Source organism: Manis javanica, chromosome 12 (genome assembly GCF_040802235.1).
Source record: "Manis javanica isolate MJ-LG chromosome 12, MJ_LKY, whole genome shotgun sequence".
In the NCBI taxonomy this organism is placed as follows: Eukaryota; Metazoa; Chordata; class Mammalia; order Pholidota; family Manidae; genus Manis; species Manis javanica.
In genome coordinates this window covers 46,635,991-46,661,017 of record NC_133167.1, presented here as the reverse complement: position 1 = coordinate 46,661,017, position 25,027 = coordinate 46,635,991, and the positions used below count along the sequence as shown (strand labels likewise).

General features: G+C 36.5%; 1 non-coding gene across 1 annotated transcript; it reads left to right on the top strand.

Moving 5' to 3' along the window:
• Positions 1-1,091: 1,091 nt before the first annotated feature.
• LOC118968709 (U6 spliceosomal RNA) lies at positions 1,092-1,198 on the top strand. Its single transcript, XR_005056500.1, has one exon. It is a non-coding gene; the product is annotated as a U6 spliceosomal RNA (small nuclear RNA).
• Positions 1,199-25,027: the final 23,829 nt, after the last annotated feature.

The window sequence follows — 25,027 nt, the reverse complement described above, 5'->3', positions numbered from 1 at the left end:
TAGATGAATGGATAAAGAAGAGGTGGTACATATACACAATGGAATACTATTCAGCCATAAGAAGGAAACAAATACTACCATTTGCAACAACATGGATGGAGCTGGAGGATATTATGCTCAGTGAAATAAGCCAGGCAGAGAAAGACAGGTGCCAAATGATATTCCTCATTTGTGGAGTGTAACAACGAAGCAAACTGAAGGAACGAAACAGCAGCAGACTCACAGACTCCAAGAAGAGACTAGCGGATACCAAAGGGGAGGGGTGCGGGAGGGCGGGTGGGGAGGGAGGGAGAAGGGGATTCAGGGGTATTATGATTGGCACACATGGTGTGGAGGGGATCCTGGGGAAGACAGTGTAGCACAAAGAAGGCAAACAGTGACTCTGCGGCATCTTACTACACTGATGGACAGTGACTGCAATGGGGGTATGGGGGGGACATGATAATATGGGTAAATGTAGTAACCACATTGTTTTTTCATGTGAAACCTTCATAAGAGTGTATATCAATAATACCTTAATAAAAAAATAAATTGGATTATATTGCTTTTAATCTGATTTTTAATAGTACATTTTAAGCATATTTTCTTCAGAGAAAAATGGATTCCTTTTCAGATACATAGCTTTACTGAACACATAATGTTGCTTTCTTCAGCTATATTGAAAATTAAACCAATTCTTATTTTTACAAATACACATGTCTAATATTTAGCTATAATAAGCAGTACTCAATGAGCACTCTTATATGTCTTGGTGTGTTCATTTAGTAAAATTTGTAGTTCACAAGAAATCCCACTATGTTTGCTCAATGTATACAGATAACTTGGTGTACTACTTGTAGCCAAGAAGTGGGAAATAATGTAGTAAATTTTTTTGTAAACAACTATCAAGAAAGTTTTGGATTGTGCTTGTAATTTTAAATGTTTTAACATTGCAGGTAGGAATACTAATATCAGTTTCAACATTAGGAATGAAAACTTCTGTTTTACAGGAGAATGAGGCTTAAAAATGGGGAATAAAGAAAATGTCTACTTACATTAGATTTCCTTTCTTTCTTCCCTTTTAGTCAACACTGAAGACTCTGTCAAGAAAGGTGTTTCTCACTTCAGCAGCACATGTACTAAAATAGGAGTGATCCAGAGATTAGCATGGCCATAACGCGAGGATAACATGCAAATTCATGAAGGGCTCCGTATTCTTAAATTGTTAAGAGAGCAGATCCTAAGAGTTCTCATCAAAGGAGAATTTTGTTTTCTTTTCTTTTTATTGTATCTATATTAGATGGTAGATCTTAACTAAACTCATTGTGGTCATCATTTCACACATATGTAAATCAAACCATCCTTCTATACACCTTAAACTTATACACAATGATGCATGTCAATTATTTCTCACTAAAAAATGGAAAAAAATCAAAAAGGAAATGTCAGCATGTCTCAACATGCCTAATGTGAGATGAGCATTTTTTCAGTTCTATAGACCTAACTCATCTGATCTCCACCGTCACAGCTGTCTCTGATCTCAGTTCTCTTGGTCACATGTTTTTCCCAAAATCAGGAGCAAAAGAGAATTGTGTTTCCAAAATCAGGTTACCAAAAGCAACATTTAGGCCTGTACCCCAGGAAATGCAAAGTATGTGATGAAAATCATTATTTAGGGGAGGCTGCACCCCTCTTTCATCCTTTTCTCCAAAATACTTCAATAACAACAACAAAAAGACACATGGGCAACCTGTTTCCTTTGAGAGTCCACTCACTGCCGAGCTTGAAGGGGTGCTTACTGCTCTTAGTAACAGATATCACCCAGACATTTTTAACTCCCTATGCCGCCCACAGTCCCACCTGCAAACTGGAAATTGAAGAAAGAGGTGTTTCAAAACTATGAAATCTTCTTTTGCCTGGTGGGATATCTTTATTCCTGAGTAATTTCTCCAAATAACACCCTTGAGTCTCTGAAAATGTAAAAATTGCCTGTAGAGTCAAGGCAAATGAGGGCTAAATCCATTCATTATTTCCCTCTAGACTCTCATTCATCTCTAGCAGTAGGAAGCTTCACAAACACAGGATTGATGAAAAGTGTATAAACATGTTATCCAGATACTCTGGCTGTCACAGGGAGCATTTTTTGGTCTTGATTTTAATGTAAGCAAAGCTGAGCAGTGGAAATGTTCAGGTAAAAAATAGAGATTTTTCTTTCTGAAAGATAATATTTCTCATCTGAATGATTTCATTCTTTTCCTTTCAATTCCATGGCAAATTCTGAAATTTGTTCATATTTGACCTGTTCTTGGATCGTTGCTAATAATCTTCATTACCCAGCAAGGAGGGAGCCTAACTGATCAGCAGTCTGTGGCCCTCATCTTTGCTTTGTTATGAATTACCGTTGAATCTCTCAGGATGGTCTAGATTGTGTTTTGGTAGCAAAGTACTCCAAATCCTTAGGAGCCAAATACAGCTTAATAGTGGTCAATACCCAGGCACCCTGGCAAACAGGTCAGCCATCACCTCTGATGCTGCAGGTCAGCCTGCTGGAGGGACAGGGAGTGCTGGTGTGTCTCACAAGAGTAAATCAGGGCTCTAGCCCAGGAATGGCGTGCTTCCGTCACTTCTATTCCCAACTCGTTAGCTGGAGCTAAACATATGGACCCACACACACACACAAAAAGAGGCCCGGAAGTACAGTCCTAACATGTTTCTGAAGGCAAAGAGCCAGAAATGTTTGAGGATTAGCAGTAAGAACCATCTCAGTCTTCTAAAAGAACAAATTTTTTCTTTTAAAAACATTGTAGAGAAAATTGACAAAAGCTACTAGACAGTCAAGTATAGAAAAACAGGTATTTTTTTCATCATGTGTCTGCTTATAAAAAGTAATGTTTCCCCACCTGAATGGACCGTTTCATTGCAAATAACAACAAAATACGAGCTATTATTCTCTTAATTCCAAATGTACATACTTTAGGACTTCAGTCAATTTTACCTCACCTTTTTCTGAAAAGGTTTTGAGCTAGCTTACAAAGATACATACAGCGAAATAGAATAAGAAACAGCAAGTCAGGAGAAAGGAAAGGAGGTACTAAAAGACAAAGCTAAAAATTAAATTCTAATCTAATATCTGTGGTAGGAGGTATGGTATGCTTTTCTGGAAGTCAGTGACAAATTTGGCTCTAACATTCCAGAAAACGTGCAAAAAAAAAAAGAAATATGTTCAATGGTATGATACATGGCATCTACAAGATAAAAGCGAAATATTTCACAAGAGGATGTATAACAGTACATGGACCATGGGGTCCTCGTGAATAGGGTATGAATAACAGCATGGTAACAAAATTACTACAGGGCTATGTCTTATTACCTATTTTACAAGAGTCTCACAGTCCTACATCACAAACAAAATAAACTTTTGCAAATTTATTGATAATTATTATAATGATTTGGCTGTATTTGTCAATTTCCCACATTTTTAAGGTCAACCAGGATATGAATGAAGGAAAGATACAAGGTTTCTCTCCCAAACGTAATATTTGTATAAACCACAGCTCACAAAAATAAGTACCACCGAAAGTGGCTTTCAGTTGTTTACTTCACACATTACTGTTTTTGAACTTCAATTTGAATGTGTTTAGATCTAGAATTCACTACCCAGTTTGGCCATAATTTTTCACCACTTTGTACCATGATCCAAGCTTTATTCTCCACATAGCCCCTATAGGAATTCGAGTTTGAGACCCTTGGTACAAAATACAGTAACTCAAATAAAAATGTTTCATAAATTCAGTGTTTATTCCCTCTGTGCCAGCTGCTTTGAGGAAATATAAAACTATAAAACAAACAATAACTATAGTGATGTTTTTCAAACAGCTAAGTCTGTTGGGAAAGATAACAGCAAAACATTTAAGAACATATAGTACTAAAATAATGATAATGATTCTATATATTTTATGGCTCTTTATATCTTAGCAAGCTATTTCACATTCATCTCTGCAGTCGGTTCTTTCAGGAATCCCATGGAACAATCAAAATAAGGATTATAGTTCCCATTTTTCAGATAAAAAGCCTGAGATTCAAAAAGTTAAGTTGCCTTACCTCAAATCACAAAGCAATCTCATAAAGCCTAAGCTCTGAGGGGGACTCTGTCTTTAACAGTTTTATACTCTCTACAGTGCCACATACTGTGGGCATTTCGTAAGCATCCTTTAAATTAGCAAGCAAAATAATTTCTGGGTCAACACACATATTGATTCATAAACATGTATGGTAGAAGAAATTTTGCAAATAAGAGAATCCACAAGTTGCAATATCATACCTACAAATATCATATACAATATTTGTGAGCTATATTTTTAAAACATGCTATTTATGATCCCACACTTGTAGTATGTAAGAAAGATGAAAATGCAAGGTATTTAAAAATTTATATATACATATAATAATTTTAATATTCATGAAAAATATCAGTGATTTTCCTTACTGCTTAAAAAAAATCAATGAATTTATTCAAAGGAAAGTATCCTAGAGTTTGCAGACTTTAAAAATAAGCAAAGCTATACTTACAGTATTTACAGTACTTTTGCAATATTATCTGTAAAAATAAAATTTTGGAAATTATGCTAATGCCTACTATAGAAGCTAGGTGAACAAGCTATGGTACATAATCACAATGCAATATTATCCAGCTCCAAAATGGAATAATACAAAGAATTATATGCTGATTAAAAGATGGATGAAGATCTGAATAGACATTTTTCCAAAGACATACAGATGGTCAAAAGGCTCATGAAAAACTGCTCCACATCATTAGTTACCAGGTACATGCAAAACAAAACCACAGTGAGCTATCCCCTCACGCCTGTCAGAATAGCTAGTATCAAAAAGACAAGAAATAACAATTGCTGGAGACGATGTGGAGGAAAGTGAAACTTTGTGCACATTTGGCAGGAATGTAAATTGTTGTAGCCACTGTGGAAAACAGTATAGAAGGTTCTTAAAAATTAAAAATAGGACTGCCACATGATCCAGCAGTTGCACTTCTGATAAATTTAGGTATTTCTCTCAGCAAAGCTGTGTGAAGATCACTGTATACATCCGCCAACAAGGTCACTAGTACTCATTTCTTTGATCCATTTGGAATATCACTTATAATGAAATTATTTTACAGATGTAGGAGGTTAAAAATACTGGACTTAAGGCTCAATTTTCATAAGCCTTTGAGTGACTGGAATATTATCTGGTAAATATTATTAACCATTTCATCTTTACTAAACAGGAGGAAGTAATTACTGTAGAGACAGAAAGGAAATAAGGTCAGACTAAAGAACATGTTGGAAAAAAAAATTTTAAACACTGAAATAGGAAGATTATGGAATTTCTTTCCAAAACAATAGATTCTATTCATTTACCTAGACTTGAAGCCACACTGAAACCTATTAAGATATTGAGTAATATTTGGCATATAGTTTTATACTAGTTTCAGGTATAAAATATAATGATTTGGCATTTGTATACACTATAAAATTATCACAATAAGTCTAATTACCATATGTCAGCATACAAATTTATTTATTTTTTCTTGTGATGAGAATATTAAGACTTATTTTATTAGCAACTTTTAAATATGCAATACATTATTATATTGTCACCATGCTGTACATCAGATGAATATGTGTGTATATCTTATTTTTTCACCATGCTATCCCTTACATCCCCATGACTTATTTATTTATTTATTTCAGGAGTGGAAGTTTGAACCTGTTGACTTCCTTCACCCATTTCATCCACCCACCAACTCCCCTTTCCTCTGGCAGCAACCAATTTGTCCTCTGTATTTATTTATTTGGTTTTGTTTTTCCCTTTCTTTTGTTTTTTAAATCCCACAAATAAGTGGAATCACATGGTATTTGTCTTTCTCTGACTTCTTTCACTTAACATAATATCCTTTAGGTTCATTCATGTTGTCACAAATGGCTGAGTAATAGTAGTGTGTGTGTGTGTGTGTGTGTGTGTGTGTGTGTGTGTGTATGTGCGCGTGTGCATGAGCACATCACATCTTCTTTATCCACTGATCCATTGATGAACACTTAGGTGGTTTCCATATCTTGGCTATTGTAAATAATGAATGCTTCAGGGACCATAGGAATCCATACATTTTTTTCAAATTAGTGTTTTTGTTTTCTTTGGATAAATATCCAGAAGAGTAACTGCTAGATCATATGGTAGTTCTCATTTTAAATTTTTGAGGAAACTCCACACCCTTTTGCTTAGTGAATGCATAAATTTATATCAATGCTGGTTGTACCACCAACAGTTTAAGAGTGTTCCCTTTTCTCCCCATCCTTGTCAAGACTTGTTATTTCTTGTCTTCTTGGTACTAGCCATTCTGATAGGTATGAAGTGATATCTCATTGTGGTTTTGACTTATATTTCCTGGACTAGTGATGCTGAACATGTTTTCATTTGCCTGTTGGCCAACAGAATATCTCCTTTTGAAAAATGTCTATTTAGATCCTCTGCCCAGTTTTTGATAAGATTTTTGGATGGTTTTTTTGTTTGTTTTTGAGTCATATGAGTTCTTTGAATATTTGGGATATTAACCCCTTATCATGTATATGATTTGCAAATATCTTTTCCCATTCAGTAGATTGCCTTTTTATTTTGTTGATGGTTTACTTTGCTGTGCAAAAGCTTTTTTAGTTTGGTGTCATCCCACTTATTTCATTTATGTTGCCCTTGCCTTTAGAGTCAGAGCCAAAAAATCATCACCAAGACTCATGTCAAGGAGCTTATCACCTATGTTTTCTTCTAAATGTTTTATAGTTTCAGGTTACATTCAAGTCTTAGTCCAGTTTGAGTTAATTTTTGTAGATGGTATAAGAGATCATCCATTCCCCATTGTATATTCTTGGCTCCTTTGTTATAACTTAATTGACCATGAATGTTTTATTTCTGGGTTCTCTTCTAGTCCGTTGATCTACATGTGTGCTTTTATGCCAATACCACACTGTTTTGATTACTATGTCTTCGTAATAAGTTCAAAATCAAGGAGACTGATGCCTCCAGTTTTCTTTCTCTCTCTCAAAATTGCTTTGGCTATTCAGGGTCTTTTTAGGTTCCATATGTATTCTACAATTGTTTTTTTTTTTTGTTCTGTGAAAAATGCCATTAGAATTTTGATAGGGATTGCATTAAACCTGTAGATTGGTTTGTGTAATATGGACTTTTTAACATTAATTATTCCAATTAGTGAACATGAAATATCTTTGCATTTATTTGTGTCTTCTTCATTTTCTTTGATCAATGTCTTAGTGTTCAGAACATAGTGCTTTTACCTCCTTGGTTAAATTTATTCCTATTTTCTTCTTTTTGATGTAATTATAAATGGCATTGCCATCTTAATTTCTCTTTCTGATAGACTATTGTGAGTGTACAGAAACACAAATTTTTGTTTATTGATCTTGCACCCTGAAACTTTCCTGAATATATTATTAGTTCTAACAGTTTTGGGGTGGAACTTTTAGGGTTTTCAACCAACATTACTTAAGATAAAATGTCCACAGTGAGTTAGGGGAAGATGTTAGCATTTACCAAATACACATTGCTATTGAGTTTTGAGCCAAAAGTACTCTGATTCTCAAGATACTTTACCTAAATTTTGTGACAACTTTATTTGATTATGATTAAAAAACAAACCTGACTTGATGATGGGGGGAGTCTAGTAACCACAATGTCGCTCATGTAATTGTAGATTAATGATACCAAAATTTAAAAAATAAAAAAATAAAAAACCTGGTCTTATAATTAACAATACATACCACTTATAAATAGAATTGAATATACCATTGCAAAATTATGGAACTTAAAGAAGATGAAAATGTTTATTTCTTTTTAATTCAAAAAGCACTGTCAACTAGTTAACCTGGATATATTTTGATTGGGAATTTAAATTTGCCTAAATGCATTATTTCTCATGTTTATTTTAAGAAGACAAGAGTACACAATAAAGATATTCTATGGGAGATGAGACAGTCTAGTACATCTTTTCTCCTGTCTGCTGTAGTGATTTTTGCGTATGTGTGTGAGACGTCAAAACTGGAAAAACAGGGAGAAAACATTAAATGCGCTATTTAAGGAAAAATAATATAGATGAGAGTCAAAGAAATTCCTTCATTTGCCAACGTAACCAGGAAGATACAGTCAATATATTGATGTAAGAGGCAGTGCAAAGAAAAGAGACATGTTAAGAAACTGAATGAAACCAAAAAAAAAAATATTATCAGGATATCAATTCTTATTTTTGATCTGACCTCATTATTATAGACAGGCTATTAAATAGCCAACAGCAATAGGAATTTTCATGCACACTTATTTATCCATTTATCCCTTACTCCCTCAAAAAAAGAGATTTATTTTTCCTTTGTCCTTCATGTTATGTTTGAAAAGCCTTTTTAAAAATACTTGGTTTTCTCTTTAGAAATCACAGGATTGCTAAGAGGCAAACATCAGGAAGTTCTATTTCAGTTCAAATAAACCAAAGTAATACAGGGTTTCCAGGAGTGTTGTCCAGCCTAAAAATATCAAATCAAGGATCATATTTAAACATGTGTGTTAATCCCATTTTCTGTATATTAAAAATTTATTTTATTTTTTTCAGAGAGGCAGAGTCAGGATGACGGTGTGAGTAGAGCAGCGGAAATCTCCTCCCAAAACCACATATATCTATGAAAATATAACAAAGACAACCCTTCTTAAAATAGAGACAAGAGGACACAGGACAACATCCAGACCACATCCACAACTGCGAGAACCCAGCGCCTCGCAAAGGGGGTAAGATACAAGCCCCAGCCCTGCAGGACCCGAGCACCTCTCCCACCAGCCCCTGGTGGGTGGAGAGGAGTCAGCAGGGAGGGAAAGAGAGCCCAGGACTGCTGAACACCCAGCCCCAGGATTCTGGACCAGAGCGCAGACATGGTGCATGCGTGGGGTCCTGGATACTAGGGAAACAGGGCGGCAGGACCAGTGAGCGGGTGCCTGAGGCTGACGCTGGAGAACAAAGAAACGGGAGCATTTTTTGTTTTTGTTTTTGTTTTTGTCAAGTGCTTTTTGGAAGCCTTAAAGGGACAGGGACCCCAATACTAGGGAAACAGGGCAGCAAGACTGGTGAGCGGGTGCCTGAGACCGGCGCCTGAGGACAAAGAAAATCAGGCATTTTTCCTTTTTTTTTTTTTCTCTTTTGTTGTTGCTGTTGTTTTTTGGTTTCGAGAGTGCTTTTTGGAAGTCTTAAAGGAGCAGGACAGGACACTTAGCCCAGAGGCAGGGAATCTGGGGATCTCTGGGCACTCTAACCCCCTGGGAAACAGGGAGCACAGAGGCCCCTTACAGAGATAAATAGCCTCCCAGACCCTCCCCCTCCAACAGGGTTCCACCATTTCCGAGGAGCAGCCCCAGCCAGGCCACGCCCACAGCTACAGTGGAGATAAACTCCAAACCAACCAGGCAGGTAGCAGAAGCCCTGTCTGCGCACAGCTGCCCAGCACAAGCCACTAGAGGTCGCTATTCTCTCAGGAGAGGAAGGCCAGAAACCAACAAGAAGGAAAGCTCTCCCAGCTGTCACTCGTACCAGCTCTGCAAACTATCTCTATCACCATGAAAAGGCAAAACTACAGGCAGACAAAGATCACAGCGACAACACCTGAGAAGGAGACAGACCTAACCAGTCTTCCTGAAAAAGAATTCAAAATAAAAATCATGAACATGCTGATGGAGATGCAGAGAAAAATGCAAGAGCAATGGGATGAGATGCAGAGAAAAATGCAAGAGCAATGGGATGAAGTCCGGAGGGAGATCACAGATTTCAGGAAGGAGATCACAGAAGTGAAACAATACCTGGAAGGATTTATAAGCAGAATGGACAAGATGCAAGAAGCCATTGAAGGAATAGAAATCAGAGAACAGGAACATATAGAAGCTGACATAGAGAGAGACAAAAGGATCTCCAGGAACGAAACAACACGAAGAGAATTATGTGACCAATCCAAAAGGAATAATATTTGTATTATAGGGGTACCAGAAGAAGAAGAAAGAGGAAAAGGGATAGAAAGTCTCTTTGAAGAAATAATTGCTGAAAACTTCCCCAAACTGGGGGAGGAAATAATCGAACAGACCATGGAAATACACAGAACCCCCAACAGAAAGGATCCAAGGAGGACAACACCAAGACACATAGTAATTAAAATGGCAAGGATCAAGGACAAGGAAAGAGTTTTAAAGGCAGCTAGAGAGAAAAAGGTCACCTATAAAGGAAAACCCATCAGGCTAACATCAGACTTCTTGACAGAAACCCTACAGGCCAGAAGTGAATGGCATGATATACTTAATGCAATGAAACAGAAGGGCCTTGAACCAAGGATACTGTATCCAGCACGACAATCATTTAAATATGATGGCAGGACTAAACAATTCCCAGACAAGCAAAAGCTGAGGGAATTTGCTTCCCACAAACCACCTGTACAGGGCATCTTACAGGGACTGCTCTAGATGGGAGCACTCCTAAAAAGAGCACAGAACAAAACACACAACATATGAAGAATGGAGGAGGAGGAATAAGAAGGAAGAGAAGAAAAGAATCTCCAGACAGTGTATATAACAGCTCAATAAGCGAGCTAAGTTAGGCAGTAAGATACTAAAGAAGCTAACCTTGAACCTTTGGTAACCAGGAATCTAAAGCCTGCAATGGCAATAAGTATATATCTCTCAATAGTCACCCTAAATGTAAATGGACTTAATGTATCAATCAAAAGACACAGAGTAATAGAATGGATAAAAAAGCAAGACCCATCTATATTCTGCTTACAAGAAACTCACCTCAAGCCCAAAGACAGGCACAGACTAAAAGTCAAGGGATGGAAAAACATATTTCAAGCAAACAATAGTGAAAAGAAAGCAGGGGTTGCACTACTAATATCAGACAAAATAGACTTCAAAACAAAGAAAGTAACAAGAGATAAAGAAGGATACTACATAATGATAAAGGGCTCAGTCCAACAAGAGGATATAACCATTCTAAATATATATGTACCAAACACAGGAGCACCAGCATTTGTGAAACAAATACTAACAGAACTAAAGAGGGAAATAGACTGCAATGCATTCATTTTAGGAGACTTCAACACACCACTCACCCCAAAGGATAGATCCACTGGACAGAAAATAAGTAAGGACACACAGGCACTGAACAACACACTAGAACAGATGGACCTAATAGACATCTATAGAACTCTACATCCAAAAGCAACAGGATAAACATTCTTCTCAAGTGCACATGGAACATTCTCCAGAATAGACCACATACTAGCTCACAAAAAGAGCCTCAGTAAATTCCAAAAGACTGAAATCCTACCAATCAACTTTTCAGACCACAAAGGCATAAAACTAGAAATAAACTGTAGAAAGAAAGCAAAAAGGCTCACAAACACACATGGAGGCTTAACAACATGCTCCTGAATAATCAATGAGTCAATGACCAAATTAAAATGGAGATCCAGCAATATATGGAAACAAATGAAAACAACAACACAAAGCCCCAACTTCTGTGGGATGCAGCAAAAGCAGACTTAAAAGTAAAGTATATAGCAATCCAGGCATATTTAAAGAAGGAAGAACAATCCCAAATGAATAGTCTAATGTCACAATTATCAAAATTGGAAAAAGAAGAACAAATGAGGCCTAAAGTCAGCAGAAGGAGGGACATAATAAAGATCAGAGAAGAAATAAACAAAATTGAGAAGAATAAAACAATAGCAAAAATCAATGAAACCAACAGCTGGCTTTTTGAGAAAATAAATAAAATAGATAAGCCTCTAGCCAAACTTATTAAGAGAAAAAGAGAATCAACACATGTCAACAACATCAGAAATGAGAACGGAATAATCACGACAGACTCCACAGAAATACAAAGAATTATTAAAGACTACTATGAAAACCTATATGCCAACAAGCTGGAAAACCTAGAAGAAATAGACAACTTTCTAGAAAAATACAACTTCCCAAGACTGACCAAGGAAGAAACACAAAAGTTAAACAAACCAATTACGAGCAAAGAAATTGAAATGGTAATCAAAAAACTACCCAAGAACAAAACCCCGGGGCTGGACAGATTTACCTAGGAATTTTATCAGACACACAGAGAAGACACAATACCCATTCTCTTTAAAGTGTTCCAAAAAATAGAAGAGGTGGGAATACTCCCAAACTCATTCTATGAAGCCAACATCACCCTAATACCAAAACCAGGCAAAGACCCCACCAAAAAAGAAAATTACAGACCAATATCCCTGATGAATGTAGATGCAAAATACTCAATAAAATATTAGCAAACAGAATTCAACAGTATATCAAAAGCATTATACACCATGACCAAGTGGGATTCATCCCAGGGATGCAAGGATGGTACAACATTCGAAAATCCATCAACATCATCCACCACATCAACAAAAAGAAAGACAAAAACCACATCATCATCTCCATAGATGCTGAAAAGCATTTGACAAAATTCAACATCCATTCATGATAAAAACTCTCAGCAAAATAGGAATAGAGGGCAGGTACCTCAACATAATAAAGGCCATATATGATAAACCCACAGCCAACATTATACTGAACAGCGAGAAGCTGAAAGCATTTCCTCTGAGATCGGGAACCAGACAGGGATGCCCACTCTCCCCACTGTTATTTAACATAGTACTGGAGGTCCTAGCCATGGCAATCAGACAAAACAAAGAAATACAAGGAATCCAGATTGGTAAAGAAGAAGTTAAACTGTCACTATTTGCAGATGATATGATACTATACATAAAAAACCCTAAAGACTCCATTCCAAAACTACTAGAACTGATATCAGAATACAGCAAAGTTGCAGGATACAAAATTAACACACAGAAATCTGTAGCCTTCCTATACACTAACAATGAACCAATAGAGAGAGAAATCAGGAAAACAATTCCATTCACAATTACATCAAAAAGAATAAAATACCTAGGAATAAACCTAACTAAAGAAGTGAAAGACCTATACCCTGAAAACTACAAGTCACTCTTAAGAGAAATTAAAGGGGACACTAACAAATGGAAACTCATCCCATGCTCATGGTTAGGAAGAATTAATATCGTCAAAATGGCCATCCTGCCCAAAGCAATATACAGATTTGATGCAATCCCTATCAAATTACCAGCAATATTCTTCAATGAACTGGAACAAATAATTCAAAAATTCATATGGAAACACCAAAGACCCCGAATAGCCAAAGCAATCCTGAGAAAGAAGAATAAAGTAGGGGGGATCTCACTTCCAAACTTAAGGCTCTACTACAAAGCCATAGTAATCAAGACAATTTGGTACTGGCACAAGAACAGAGCCACAGACCAGTGGAACAGATTAGAGACTCCAGAAATTAACCCAAACATAAATGGTCAATTAATATTTGATAAAGGAGCCATGGACATACAATGGCGAAATGACAGTCTCTTCAACAGATGGTGCTGGCAAAACTGGACAGCTACATGTAGGAGAATGAAACTGGACCATTGTCTAAACCCATATACAAAGGTAAACTCAAAATGGATCAAAGACCTGAATGTAAGTCATGAAACCATTAAACTCTTGGAAAAAAATATAGGCAAAACCTCTTAGACATAAACATGAGTGATCTCTTCTTGAACATATCTCCCCAGGCAAGGAAAACAACAGCAAAAATGAGCAAGTGGGACTACATTAAGCTGTAAAGCTTCTGTACAGTGAAAGACACCATCAATAGAACAAAAAGGAACCCTACAGTATGGGAGAATATATTTGAAAATGACAGATCCAATAAAGGCTTGATGTCCAGAATATATAAAGAGCTCACATGCCTCAACAAACAAAAAACAAATAACCCAATTAAAAAATGGGCAGAGGAACTGAACGGACAGTTCTCTAAAAAAGAAATTCAGATGGCCAACAGACACATGAAAAGATGCTCCACATCGCTAATTATCAGAGAAATGCAAATTAAAACTACAATGAGGCATCACCTCACACCAATAAGGATGGCTGCCATCCAAAAGACAAACAACAAAAATGTTGGCGAGGCTGTGGAGAAAGGGGAACCCTCCTACACTGCTGGTGGGAATGTAAATTAGTCCAACCATTGTGGAAAGCAGTATGGAGGTTCATCAAAATGCTCAAAACAGACCTACCATTTGACCCAGGAATTCCACTCCTAGGATTTTACCCTAAGAATGCAGCAATCAAGTTTGAGAAAGACAGATGCACCCCTATGTTTATCGCAGCACTATTTACAATAGCCAAAAATTGGATGCAACCTAAATGTCCATCAGTAGATGAATGGATAAAGAAGATGTGGTACATATACACAATGGAATACTACTCAGCCATAAGAAGAGGGAAAATCCTACCATTTGCACCAACATGGATGGAGCTGGAGAGTATTATGCTCAGTGAAATAAGCCAAGCGGAGAAAGAGAAATACCAAATGATTTCACTCATTTGAGGAGTATAAGAACAAAGGAAAAACTGAAGGAACAAAACAGCAGCGGAATTACAGAATCCAGAAATGGACTAACAGGTACCAAAGGGAAAGGAACTGGGGAGGATGGGTGGGCATGGAGGGATAAGGGGGGCTAGAAGAAGGGGGGTATTAAGATTAGCATGCATGGGGGGGAGGGAGAAAGGGGAGGGAGAGCTGTACAACACAGAGAGGACAAGTAGTGATTCTACAACATTTTGCTATGCTGATAGACAGTGACTGTAATGTGGTTTTTAGGGGGGACTTGGTATAGGGGAGAGCATAGTAAACATAGTATTCTTCAAGTAAGTGTAGATTAAAGATTTAAAAAAAAGGAAAAAAAAGAAAGAAAAGGGGGATTACTCCTTGATAGGATAAAACTATTGGTAAATCAAAGATTAATGCATGCTTTAAATATCCTTAATTTTGATCACTTAAAGGGTGTCAGATGATCGGCTATGGAGGTACTCTTTTCTGATAATATTTCTTTCTCTTAATAATAATAAAAAAAAAGCAGTTCCTGCATGCTGACCTCCAATGATTTCTACACAGTGGTATAGAGGGCATGTCAAAGTGTGGGTAAAGGGTCTGTTTGTTTTTATGCAGAAGATCAAGGCCTAGCTTGGCTACCCAGAAAATGAACTAAGATATGATATGAGGAGGAGCTTCCGGCATCAGCACTCTCTGGAGGACTCGTGCCGGGGGATGATCATCAAAAAGCCTCTACAGGGATCCAGGCGATGCTGCGGTTGTGGCTGCGTCCATCCCACCGTTTCCTGGTCTTGCCACTGGAATGAGGAGGGAGATGTCTAGGCTGGCATGTGCATACAGTGAGACAACGAATTTGAGTGGATCTGTACTGTTGGAACTCAACCAGGAGTTGGGAGGGGTGCAAGTTGTAGTGCTCCAAAATCTTATAACTATAGACTATCTATGGTTAAAAGAACATATGGGATGTGAACAGATCCCAGAAATGGATTGCTTTAATTTGTCTGATTTCTCTCAGACTATTCAAGTACAGTCGGATAATATCCATCACATTATAGACAAATTCTCACAAATGCTAGGGTGCCTAACTGGTTTTCTTGGCTTCACTGGAGATTGCTGGTAATTATAGATCTGCTTAGTTTATGTCACTATATTCCTATTATGTTAATATGTGTGAGCAAGATAGTTAGTAGTTTAAAACCTATAATGCTTAAGGTACTCTACAAGAAGATATGTCAAAGAAATACTCAATCCTCCCACGTTTTCTTTCATATTCTACCTCTATAGCTTTTCTTCTTCCTTCCTAATTACAACCCTTAAATAGAATTCGTGCCTCATATCGAATTTACCAAGCATCATAATTTCTCCAGGTGGTAAAGATACCTCGAGACAAGTGCTGGGCATAGAAGCCACAGGGCATAAATCTGCAAAGAAGTAAAAAGCTAACCTTCTCAAACAATATGGCTTCTCTCTCACTTACCAACTTTACATCTCCCTGTATGGTCCCGGAAGATGACTGGTTAGCCAGAGAAGGGTAAGATTCCTCAAGGGAGGAACAACCTAAGACAGGCACAGTCGCAGGGGGCCATCAGGTGAGAAATTGGGGATCAACAGTGGTGAGACTTAGAACCTCACCCCCCCTGTTTTGAGAGAAATCTGCATCCGTGGATGTTTTAAGGCCCTTGTCTAGCTTGGATTAACACATAGTCTACAGGCACACACCTGATCATCTACAATTGCTCTCTTACAACACTAAGTTTTCTACCTTTATCTTGCATCTACCTACCACTTCAGCATTTTATTAAAAATAATAATAATAAAGGGAGAAATGTGGGATCCACATATAAATCAAGTATAAAAATCAAATGAATATTCATATCTGATTGTTTATAATTCATAATGCGTGATCAAAACCGAACGTTTCTGTGATGACTGCCCTTGTACTGTTCACCATGTAAGAACTTATTCACTATGTAAGAATTCGTTCTCCATGTAAGAACTTGTTCGTTATGCTTCAGAAGATTGGAGACTGACGAGAATTAGGCTTGAGATGGATTAATGATTGTGCATTGAGCATTGACCCCCCTATACAGAATTTTATTGTTGTTAACAACCATTTGATCAATAAATATGAGAGTTGCCCTCTCAAAAAAAAATGCACTTAGAACACTTCATATGGTATGATTTCATTTTGTAAACATTAAGTGTTTCATTAAACATATGAAATTAAAAAAAAAATTTATTTTTGTAACAGGATCAAAAGGTAGCATTGTCAGTACACTCTGATTTGCTGACAAAGTTTTCTTTAGGAAATGTGAAATTTTATAGAACACAATGTTAAAGCAAGACTGACTGGATTTTGTTAGTATTTTAGATACATGTCTAATTTAAATCCCAGTTAATCTGATCTTTAATAGTCCTTCATTGAATTAGTCTCCTTAAATTTGTGCCTGTTTACTTGTGTAATCTCTCTTCAAGGATTCTACATGCTATCAAATGGCTACAGAGATGGTTTCCTGAAATAGCGTTCCTGCCAGTGTATCTAAATGCCTGATATGAAATAATTATGAAACTAACCCTTTTTAAAGTAACGTTCAAGTCACAAAAAGAATTTAATAGCTATAACACATGAGTTAAAAAAACAGGCCTTATAAAATTTACTTGATAAAGTATCATAAAGTTACACAAGGAAAGAGAGAAAATAAAATGAATTCCCCTAATGTACTGCAAATATCAACCACCACACACTACCTACCAGCCATATGTTTTTTCCATCTGTTCTGTTATCATCAACTTAAATTTATAGTATTTGGGCTATCAGAAGGATTATCAAACATGAGCTGGGCATGATTTTAAAACCTAGGTGTTACTGTTAGTTGTTTATTCTTTTCTATTTTTTTGTTAAGAAACTACCCTCCTCTATTTCACCATTGATGATATTTTTTAGCTTCAGACTAAGATTCCTCTAGTATTTCTGAGGAATAGAAGTTAGTCCTTGGGAAGCTTAGACCTGGAGTCACTGATCACCTACTGCTCTAATGCCTCAAATAATGGCTAGTGTACAGAGAAGCTGGAATTTCTGAAGACAAATAGGATTCTTCCAAGCACAGAAGTGCTGGATTTGTGGCCTTTGATTGGTGGATCATTTTGTCTCATAGGCAGATTTCTAAGATGACCCTCACCCAATGACACAAACCCTTGTATAAGCACTTCCTCTTGAGTGGAGAAGAACCTGCTGATTCCTGCTAGCTAGAATATAGCAAAGCTGATAAAATAGTCACTCTCTTATGAGGTTATGTTATATGGCAAATATGATAGACAGTCACTCCAGTGGTTACATTACATTATATAAAACTCCAGTATAACAGACAAAAATAAAAGGTTCTTCTGCTGACTTTGAGAAGGTAAGCTGCCATGTTGTAAAGAGGCCTGTGAGGAGGCTGTGGCCAGGAAATGCAGAAGCTTCTAGGAGCTGAGAAAAGCCTCCAGTCAACAAGACAGCAAAGACCTCAACCTACAACCTGTATCAGTCCTACAGCCAAAAGGAACTGATTTCAGCTGACACTGCATGAGTTTGGAAGAGAACCCCTTGCTTCTGAAAGTTCAGTCTGGCTGATATCTTGACTATAGCCTATGAGACCCTGAGCAGAAGACCCAGTTTAAGCTGTGCCTACACTTCAGACACCAAGAAACTGAGAGATAAAAATGTGTATTATTTAAATGGCCAAGTTTGTGGTAATTTTTCATAGCAATAAAAAGTAAACACACTGCATATAAAAAGAATTTCAATAGTTTGTTTCTTAAGTGTAAGTGAAGTCAAGCAATGCCTCTCCCACATCCTTCTTTCTCTCATGGAGGCTTGTGTGGACCTTGAAGAAGAAATCTTCACATGTAAACAGAAATCTTCAGATATATTTATTTCTCTCCAGCATTTGGCCTTTGATTCTAAAAGAATATTGTGTATGGCTTTGAGTTTTCCAAAATATTAGGAGTAAATAGCTTTATTATGAGATAGAGTGAAGATTCTTGCTTCTTTCAAGATACGTGGAAGTAATATTCCTATGAAATTAACTTCAAATCAATCAAATGTTTATTTTTAAAAGTTACACAGATAAATATTAAAATGGATCGTTGTTTGTTGGGTGTGATGTTTGTGAAATAATTTGTGACATGTATGTATCTTAAGAGCAAGACTGTGGATAGGTGATAAATGTCATAAATTATATTTTGGCCACTCCAGGTTGCAAAGGTACATACTCTTCCATGAACCTGTGATGCAAAATTACTATTTTAGAGACAGAACCCCTAGGCAGAGCCAGGGGTACTAAGTCTAGACGTAAAAAGAATCCAATAAATAAGAAAAGGTACAAACTTCTCAAATTATCATGAGGAAATCCAAAAATGCTTAGCCTTTGTGGTAGATTAGATTATGGTTTAATAAACATTTGTTCCCTGCCCCCATTAGGCAAATTATTTTCCCTACCCCTTTGATATTAGGTTCAGCTAGTGACCTGCTTTGGCGAAAGGAATACGAGTAGAAGTGGCAGTGTTCCAGCCTCTAAGAAGCATGAATCCTCTCAGCTTCCTTTCAGCCTCTACCCTGAGGAAAAACTTACCCCCAGTATCAACTGCTCCTGAGTTTTCAAATTAAATATATGCAGTAGAGCTCTCCCGGCCATCGTACTGACCCAAGCCTAAAGCAGTGGCACCCCAGCTTACCCGTGCGTACAAGAAAAAATAAATTCTTACTGTTGTATGCTACTAACATCCTTGGGCTATTTGTTACACAATATTGTTGCTGTGCATTCATAAAATACCACTTGATGCAAGGATTTTTTTAGCAATTTAAGTTATTTAAATATCCCAAATACATAAGATATCATGTACTATAAGATCAGAGTACTAAAAAATCAGATATATCATACAATGGGAGAGGAAAAGAGAGGGTGACACAAATCACTCAAAGTTCACTTATTAACTCTCCCTCACTCATTAATAACTTAAGAGTCCACAATAATAAAAATATCATTTAAGAATACATTCTTTTTTTATTAATTGATATATAATCTTATGAAGATTTCACATGAGCAACATTGTGGTTACTACATCCCTTCCTATTATCAAGTCCCCCCATATCCCCCATTACAGTCACTGTCCATCAGCATAGTAAGATGCTGTAGAGTCACTACTTGACAATACATTCTTAAATAGTCATATCATGAATTTAAAGTCCTTATGGGAAACATTTTAAAATAATCTTTAATCTCAATCATAAGTATTTAAGCATTAAAAATTTTTTATTCACTTGAAATTTCAAAGAATGCTACTACTTAAATGCACCGCATGAAGAAGTTGTTGAGATTATGGCATATGTACAAAATGAAATATATTTAAGATAAAGTGCCCTAGGGCAGATATATTTTTAATGTGCCCTGAACTCAGATTCATGCATGAACTCTTTTCTCAGAACTCATACACAAATAATATTCAAAGTACTCTTAATTGGGAAAAGGAGTAAAAACACTCCCATTTCAAAGTGTGCTACTATACTAGGATGGCTTTCATATTCAGAAGCAAAAAATGTGTCTCGAAATACTTCTAGAACCAATACCATCACACAATTGTATGCAGTTGACTGCATAAAAGACATTAATTGCATCATGACAGCACACCATACTGATAATAGATGGTCTTACATTATAGACAAATGGCAACTGTAAGACCTGAATTAAATTGTCCCTTAAGATTACTAAAAAGAAACATGATGTTTGTATATGTGTGTGTATGTGTGTGTGTGTGTGTGTGTATATATGTATGTATGTATGTATTCTATATACATATGTATGTATCTCCTATGGGCCTGAGAACCATGCCTAAAATATTCCTAGGTAAGAAATGGATTTAAAGCTTCCTTCTATTATACCAGACAAGGAGCAAAAGGTGAGACAGAGAAGCTAAAGACCTGATGAGCTGTACGTAGAGGCAATGCAAATTCCATAGAGTAAATAAAAGTCTTCCCAACCTTCCAGTTTTTATCAGCTGTTTTCAAAAATAAAATTTTTACATAAAGTAAACATTTTTAGAATGCTAAAATACTTATAAGCATTGAAAAAATCAAGAATTTTACTTTCTTATTCTGTGGCAGGTCATGATCTAAGCAATAACTACTTAGAAAACTGTTTTTGTAAAAATAAATGTCAAAGCCTAAGGGTCTCTCTTATGGGTAACTTTAGGTAACTAGAGTCTTTCTCTGCATCTCTAAGTCATTCCTACAAACATCTGCAAAGTTAAATACATGCAATATATTAAAGATGGCCTGGGACCCAGTGCTGTGGTAGATTCCTTTCCCTGAGGGACGTCGTATCTATAATTAGCTCTATATCTTCGTTTGTTTACAGCATAAAAGTAATGCTCCATTGTGTATTTATCTCCGAGTTTTTTCAAATCCAGATTAAAAACAAAGTTAAAAATACACACACACACACACACATAGTGGAAGTTTAGCAAATGCGACAGTGTCAGCATCAATTATGTGTACATAGTAAGCTTGTATGCTCTACTCATTTCCTTAAAGAAATTAGAGATTTGTGTAACATCAGTTGTTCTTTAGTTCTTCTACTGCTAAATTTCTTTCATTATTATTCTCTCAGAAGAGAACATTTCTTTGCCAACTGCAGGAGTATGATAACCTAGCACACAAGAGTGAATTCTGTCTGTTGTTTTAAACCTACAACCATAATTATTTTACACTGCACTTGTTCAGTAGAACACTGCATTTACTTTCTCCTCTGAACATACTGGAGATGGTATGTGTGTGTATGTCTGTGCATACATGTATGTGTGTATAATTCTATTACATATAGGGTTAGGGTTAGGGATTAATGAATGCCTAGGGAGCGAAGTGTGTGTGTGTGTGTGTGTGTGTGTGTGTGTGTGTGTGTGTGTGTGTGTGTGTGTGACTTGAAAAGAATTCTTTAATCTCCCTTATTGGTATAAACCACTGATATGCATGGTTTGGTTAAATTACCCCTGTCAGGTTTATTATCTACTCTTTTTCCCTGCCGTTAGCATGCGTAATTGTATGGTTTAAGAACTTGAATGACTCACCATAAAGCAAGCTGAAAAAATAAGGGACAGATGTGTTTCTATGTATTTTTTGAGGGTTGCTAGGATGGAAACCTTTCAGCTTATTTCGGAATCTCGGAAGTAGCTTTTGCCTCCTTAGTTTACCTCTCCTCCCCAGTCCCGAGGCATCAGAAGGATGGAATGCTCACACTATTAATGCCGCCCACCAACTTGAACGAGGGAGCAAACAACACAATGGCCGTCCATCAGCAAGAGAGACAGTTATTGCAGGTTCCTGCAGCAAGCCTTCCTATGTGCAAAAGATAAAGCAAAGTGGCTTCCACAATCTCTTCACACAGTGATTAATAGGAGACAGCCTAACAGACCATTTGTGGTACGATACCATAAACAGGACTACGACAGCTGATCAGATTTCAAAACTGTGGTCTTGATCCTTTAACCCCATGGTTAACATAACCAGAAGCAGGCAGAAGCCAAAAGCTTTAATGAGAGGTCAACCCGACAGCAAGAGAATCGAACTTTCATAATTTCAGGGTCAGACAACTTGTCAACAGAGTCAAATTCCCCCTTTAACAGCAGCCCTGTAAACTCAACACGAGCTGAAGATGTAGCGTAGAAGTGATTGCTGGCAAAACAATTTTTTTTATCTTTAAGTGAGAACATCTTAGTAATGAGCTGCTGACTGGTTTAAGCCATGTCGTTACACTTCCAGAAGGAGTGGCTCTCAGTTTGAGGGTGCAAGGATTCCGTATCTACCCTAACAATGTGGGGGCCTTTTGTGACACTCCTCTCTTACTTTCCTTATTAGCCAACTGCAAACAATACTGTATTGTTCATGAGTTGCAATGAGATGCTAATTTAGAAGATACTGTGAAGCCAGATAGTAAACTACTATAAGCCTCATTTTGAACCAAGGCCTGCATCCACCATCCCTGGGGAGACTATAAAAGAAACTGTGTATCTTGCTGGTCTCTGCCTTCAGTACTACATAAAATCTCTGTGGGTATATACAAGATGCACATTTGAAGAAAATTAGCAGTGTGCAGCATATCTAAATGCAGGGCAAGCCATTCAGGGTAAAACTGAGTAACACAGCAGTGGCCTTAAAGCCTCTGAAGGAATGGTAGGCGTTTATTCTTAACTCTACAGGGGCTTTTGAAAGGATACAGTCTTGATTGGCCAACTGCAAGTTGGCAGAGAGAAGGGGACTGGAAGAGAGTCATTCTAGCAAGAAAAAGAAGCATAAGCGAACAAGGGAAAAGTCACGAACAGTTTAATAATGGAATCAGTCTAGAAAAAGTTTCCTAGAACTGGGTTCTGCTACCACTAGAGAGTCCTAGGGGAACTTAGTCCATCTCTGGGAATACCCATCTCCTCATTTTACAAATGGACATATTTATCTACCTCACAAGGCTGTTTGATTATTAAATGAAACTATAAATATATATAAAAAGGTGCCTCTTCAAATGTAAAAACTCTATGCTGATACTATTAATTCCCTATGTCACAATTATTTTTATGATAAAAGTAGTACATGTATCTAAGGAAAAAGAAAAACAATGCACAGATACATAAATTTTCTGGTAATTTCTTGTACTGTCATCCCATCTCAGACCCAGGGTAGGGGTGATGGTGAATGGTTTACAACTTGATCTCTATTTGTTCTGTTTTTTTTTTCTGTGTTTGTAAAAGCTTATATATATTATTTATAAGAATGGAAACGTGGCTATGAACTTGCTTTTTTCACTTGATAATATATCATGATTATTTATATATCACAGTCATTTCTTTATATTCACTTATATGAATGTACTCAAATTAGTTTTATTTCTACCCTACTGATAACTATATAAAATTTATACCACTAAGTACATGCATTAAATGCTTAAATAAGCTGTTTTATGAAGAAATTTCATTAAGATAAAGTCCTAAAAGTAGAATTGCTGGTTAAAAGATAAGCAGATTTTAAAATATGATAGTTATTATCATATGTTCCTTTAAAATACTGAACCAATCTGTTATTCAAAAAGGAAATAGTGTATAAGAATGCCCAGTTTTTCCATAACATTGTTTTTATAGTATTTAAATTTTTTAATTTAATAGTAGATCCACATGCCTGTTTTCACCACTTGTATTTAACATAATTCTAAAAGTGCTTTACTCATAGTAGCCAAAAACTGAAAACAACTAAAATGGGGAATGTTTTAACAGTGTCACAGTTATACCTGGAATAAAAAGAACTACTAATGTAACAAATTGGATGGCACATAAGTCTATTAATGTTGAGTAAAAAAAAAAAGCCAGTCTCAAGAAAATCCACTGTATCATTCCATTTCTATAGCATTCTTGAAATCACAAAATTACAGAGAGGGAGCACAGATTAGCAGTCTCCAGAGGTTAAGGAGGGTGTTGGGGGTAAGAGGGAAATGCATGCGGTTATAAGAGGGCAACATGAGGAATCCGTCTGGTGACAGAAGAGCCTCTGTATCTTGACTGTCATTGTCAATATCTTGATGATATTGTACTATAATTTTATGTGTTACCATTGGGGGAAACTAGTTAAAGGGTATAGGATGTATTTTACTCTTTTTATAGCTAAGTCTTTCAATATTGTTTCCTGTGGTTTTTCCATATACAAATTAAATGCTTAGGTATTTTCTCAATATTTCCCTTTATATCTTTGTTTTCATGTCGTGTTTAAAAAGACCTTCTGTATGCTTTCATAAAAGTGTCTATGTTTTTCTAGAATTTTTTATCATTGCATCTTAAAATTTAAAATCTGATTCATCCAGAATGTTTTTAACAATAATAATTCTATCATAACACATCTATAGATAATACATAACTAAATAACTCAATACTTGATTTGGGAATAATCCATATCTATATTTAAATAGGACAGTGATTTCTCATCCATTAAATACAGGAGAGGACTAGTATTTAATGTGCAATTTAAATATGCCAGACATTTTGCTAGGTCATTTATGTTCTTTGATTTATATCTCACAACTCTATGAGTTATAGCCTCCCCATTTTATGAAGAAAATGGAGGCTTTAAAGCATTAAGTAATTTGGTAGAGTTGGGGTTTAAACCCAGGCATGTCTAATTTCTAAACCTGTGATCTTTCTACTACACTCTGTGGCTCCCACACTTGACATATAAAAGCCACTGTGAGTAATACAAAGGGTTACAAAACTTGATCACTGCCTTCACAGAGTAATGTGCTACATTTTCATGGCGATTTATAATTCTCAAGGCACACTGACATTCAACCATTTATTGATCACCTTCTACCTCCCAGGTGCTTGAACTATTGGTAAGACATGAAACATAATGAGCTGCTATGTATTTTCATCCCCGCTTTTTAAACTTGGGCTATAAAACAGAGGTTACAAGTATGCAGT